Raw genomic sequence first — 5029 nt, 5'->3', positions numbered from 1 at the left:
TTTTTTTAGGCAATTGCATTATTACCAGCATTTGGGGCTCCACTTCGTGTTAGATTTTTGTACATGCACGGCCATGTTCATACCTTGTGCATAATTTAGGCCTTCTCTCATTTCTGTGAGCCTTTTTCTTTTGTTCCATCCCTTTTTGCCTCCACTTTGCTGAAATAGGTGCTTTGTGATAGATTAGCACAATCATCAGCAACCTTTGTGACTGGGTCACATAGCTGAAGATTCAGTGGACCAAACAACTATACCAAGGTACACACATCAGCAGTTGCAACTTCATAAATCCTTACTGCTTTGCAAGAATTATTAATGCCTTTATTTGCCATATGGCTGCGGTATGAAAGGTGTATCCAGATCAAGGTCGGGTTTTTTTATACCAAACAAGGACGGTCTATTTTTTGCCATGCTGCCAAAAGTTAATAATACTCTGTTTAGTATTGTTACCGCTCCTATATGCACCTGAATAGCATTCTCTGTTCTTATGTGCTCGTGGTTGAATGTGTATCTTAAATTTAGAAAGGATAAAATAATATATTGTAATGAGGCATGTATCAGCTAGGCAGCCCGACGATAGCAGTCGATTAGGTGCAAGCAAGAGGCAGCTCTGTACTCCAGCAAGCCAGTTTATTGCCTACTGAGCCACTATACCAAGGTATTTTGATTGCACTCCTTTCTTTTGCCCCTTGCTTCCTTTGATCTTGGCCAATTGGAAGATTGTTGTTGCCTTCCTGTCTTCCTGATGTGTGATGCCTCTTCATATCTAGAGCCTGTTGATCAGATCAAAGTCTCGCAGGCATCTAAAAATTCCAAGAGAAGTGTGAATGTCAGAGTACATTTCATACTTACCTTCAGTAAAGCGGACCTCATCATGTTTCCTTTGCCTTTCTTTTCCTACTTTCATATGTTATTCTTACATATGTTGATTATTGACTTATTTATCTATTTTTATGTTTGCCAACTGGCTGCAATTTTAAAGTTTGCAAAAACTCCTTCTGGATGTACAATTTCTAGGTTAAATAATGGCGTGTCTATTATTGTTACCTACTGTTACTGTGCTATCCTTTTTTTGCATACATGTTTACTTTGATCTCCTGTAATAACCATGTCTTGCATAGGTCGTATATGTATTGTCCTGATAGCATGTGGCCAACTTTCAGCACATATATGGAGAACAATGCCGAAGGACCTTTCATGGTACCACAATCTAACCTTTGCAAGAGCATACAAAGAAAAGATTAAGAGGTAATACAACTTTTCAGATATTGGATTCAATATATACTACTGAAAATGCATTAGAATACATTTAAAATCTGATCCCACCCCTTGTCCCTTTTTTTGTCCCTTACAGCTATAAGCACTTGAAGGAATTCAGCTAGCAAATGATGACCAGGTACGTTCCTTAAATTCTTTATAATCAGTGTTTTTTCTGTGATTATCTAATGATTCTCTTCCATTGGTTTTATTTTGGGTTTCCCTACTCTCCAATTATACTCTACATTTGTATGTCTTCTTGTGCAGAGTACATGTTAGTGAAATTCAGAGTTGTTCCACCAGTAATCGGTACCCTGGTAAGCCTCATTGTTGCCACCTGTTTTCATTTCCTATTCCATTTTAGATCTTCATAGATTGGATTTGTACCTAGGCATGAAAGAAAAAAAATCGAAAGCTCATGTTTTGACCTACATGGTTTTTAATGTGGTGCCATTTTTATCTCTATCCAGACTGAAGGACTATGTTTTTCTGTTACCCTCTACTTCATGATGTTATTGCTTGGTTCTCAAAGAGGATTGTAGGTTTTATGCACATATTAATTTTTCCTTCAATGTCAGACCTTATCGCCTTGAAACCTATGGTCCCATCATCCTGCCATCCTAGAGTCCAATTTGTATTCTGGTCTTAGCTTCTAATCCTAGCACCTGGGTTGCACGTGATTTGTTCAGTTACATTCAGAGTTATAGTAGGTCTAATTCTTTTTGCCCTTGGGAATGTACCAGACGATGATGAAACCCCCACCCGTCACAACCCACCTGAGTAAATAATCTATGATCAAAGTATACATATATAGTGTTCTATGCCGTAACAGACAAAATGTTTCCTAACATACTTCCTTTTAATATTATGTCTGCCAAAAAATTAGGTCGCCAAAAAATACCAGGAAATCCTTTGTGCAGAAAAAGCTATTTCACAGTGAAACTGACGATGAAAAGGCGAGCAAACTTCGTGCCGATAAAATGTTTTTTTCTTTCTTTCTATGCAGATTCGTACTGCCTCACACTATACAATCTAACTCACACCCCACTTTTGCATTCCAGGTTCCAAACATCTCAGGCGAAGTTCCTTTTGTCTCTGGACTATGCAATCTGCAATATAGCTTGCCTGGACGATAGTACTCTGTCTGCATAAAGACTTTAAAAACTTATATGCTGTATGATGAAGAGCCCACAGTTCTTAGATGTATTGCTGCCTTTTGCATATGCGCCATAAACGCTACTGCAGTACCTGGTTACCCGACTGAATCTGTCACCGCATACGTTTAGTTTTCTATAGACTATGGTGCTTTGCCACACTATATAGTCTTTATGTCACGCCCATGATCCTAAGCAGATACAAGTGCCCATCAGGTACTATGTTATCTCCGAACTGTCACCCTGTGCCATGACGAGAATCTATTACTAAACTTATATAATCCTTATTATTTAGCCTAATCTTAATTCTTATAATGCTCTTGCAATGCATTTATTCATCATGTATGTTTCACAGCCAGTCGACGCGCGCAAGGGCGCGCGCAATATACTAGTGACATGACATTCCTCCTCTGAAGAGACCGACCTCACACACCCATTTCCACCCATCAATAAGTGTACCACCAATTAGTGAGCTCGTCGTTAACACACACACACACACACGTATAGAGGTCTAGTCTGTCAAAACAGGCTAGGCTACAGTTTGAAACCGATCAGACTAGTTTTTTCAGAGGTTCTATAAGGTACGTCATTGTGAGTTTTGCGCATGAGCGTCCTCATGTGAGGATGCATTTTGGGGTCAACGTTTAGTACCTTTCATTGTTAATTTTAATTAGCTTATTATTGTGTGCGATAGTTACCCGCAACCACATATATATACTCATACTTATCCTTCGTTCCAACATGCAAGTGCTTCAAGGTCATTCACCGAGGGCCTACTACCACTGCTCAATTATGTTTTAGTCCATTATTTCCACGGTACTTGGCCCCCAGTACCCGACAAACTCTCACACTGGAATCAGGTTTTTCATGCTCGCACGCATCATGTCAAATCTACTCCCTCCATCCTAGGAAGGATGCATGTAAAGACGATTCTAGCTTGATGAGTATACAGTTTATAGGTGCAATCATTTACTAATTTTTCTCTTATCAATACATGTAGAGAACAATAAGAGCAAAGATACATGCATGCGTCTTTTGTTCTCAAGATGTGAAAATTGCATATTTTGTAGGACTGAGTAGGGTGTGCTATATCTATATTCCCGTGAAACATAACACGTCCGTCCATGTGCCTGCTGTTGTTTTCCGATTATTGGTGCCATATGGAATGCAAATAATTAGTGCATCTTAATGAAGTGTTTGATTCGTCCTCATGTGACGTAATTGAAAATGAAATCAACTCACTGGGATTTGATTGGTGGGATCACTGATACGACTTGGTTTGGTTGGACGTGCGTGGCCTATTCGGTTGCACTGAGACTGAATTGCAGCCGCTGCAGCTTTGCCTCCGCCGTCACCATAAGACACTACTGGAAAATTGTACTTTGTCGAGTGTCTGAGACTTTGTCGAGTGTTTTTTATCGGGGCACTCAGCAAAGCAATATTTTGCCGAGTGCCGCACTCGGTAAAATAAAGCACTCGGCAAAGGTGGCTTTGCCGAGTGCCAGGCACTCGGCAAAGCCTGGCACTCGGCAAAAGTCCCACTCGGCAAAAGCCACCTGCCGTCAGATTTTGCCGAGTGCCTAACGGATGACACTCGGCAAAAAAAATTTTATTTTTAAAAACTTATTTTGTCGAGTGCCAGCCCCAGGCACTCGGCAAATTTTTTTTTAAAACATATTTTGCCGAGTGCTAGCCTTGGGCACTCGGCAATTTTTTTTTAATTTTTTAAAACTTATTTTGCCGAGTGCCAGCGCCAGGCACTCGGCAAATTTTTTTTTAAAATCAACTTGCCGAGTGCCCCTAGGCCGGCACTCGGCAAAGCCCACTTTGCCGAGTGCCCCCCATGGCACTCGGTAATTTTTTTTTATTTTGGGCCCAAATTTTTTTCGGTGGCCTTGTGATAGTATTTCAAACTCTATTTTAAAATTTGGGGCAATTTTGACATTTTTTTGATATATTTCATTAGTTTATTTCGTTTCGTCGAATTTTTTGGGATATTTCAAATTTGAACTGCAGGTACATGGAATAATGGACTTTGGTCATCCAAAAATTGATACTCATGATATTTAGGGTATGTTTAGGCCGTATCCAGGAACTCACATGAAATCTCGAGCATCTCGTTGATGTAAAATGTCGAGGTACTTGCCGAAAATGTGATTTTAAATTATATAAAATGCAAACGAAGTCCGAAAATCACGAAACTTGTCGAGGCGTCGTGTTATCGCATGTGGAGGCTGTGGTAAAAAATTGTGAAGGTTTCGAGCAAGTTGTGACGTCGGATGCCAAAAACCCAGACAAGTCTAAGGACAACCCTAAGGCTAGAGTGGACCTGGCGACGTTGTGCGATAGGCCAAACCTAGAGATGCGGCCTCCTACAACAGGAAAGCAGTGGAGAAGGCCTAAGGCCCCCTATGTCTTGAAAATCGATCAAAGGAGGGAAGTACTTCGATGGATCAAGAATTTAATATACCCTGATGGGTATGCAGCGAATCTGAGCAGGGGAGTGAACTTAGAGACTCTGCGAGTCAACGGGATGAAGAGTCATGACTACCACATATGGATTGAGCGCATACTTCCGTCGATGGTTCGAGGCTATGTCCCTGAGCATGTCTGGCTAG

The 5029-nt window shown here is 40.6% G+C and overlaps 1 long non-coding RNA gene across 1 annotated transcript; it reads left to right on the top strand.

Annotated features, from left to right (window-relative positions):
* The first annotated feature begins 1110 nt into the window (after positions 1–1110).
* On the top strand, positions 1111–1854 carry LOC136514821 (uncharacterized). Its single transcript, XR_010773863.1, has 3 exons — positions 1111–1248; positions 1355–1396; positions 1525–1854. It is a non-coding gene; the product is annotated as an uncharacterized lncRNA (long non-coding RNA).
* The last annotated feature ends 3175 nt before the right edge of the window (positions 1855–5029 follow it).

The sequence above is a fragment of the Miscanthus floridulus genome, chromosome 17 (genome assembly GCF_019320115.1).
Source record: "Miscanthus floridulus cultivar M001 chromosome 17, ASM1932011v1, whole genome shotgun sequence".
Classification (NCBI taxonomy): Eukaryota; Viridiplantae; Streptophyta; class Magnoliopsida; order Poales; family Poaceae; genus Miscanthus; species Miscanthus floridulus.
This window is presented reverse-complemented; position numbering and strand designations above follow the sequence as displayed.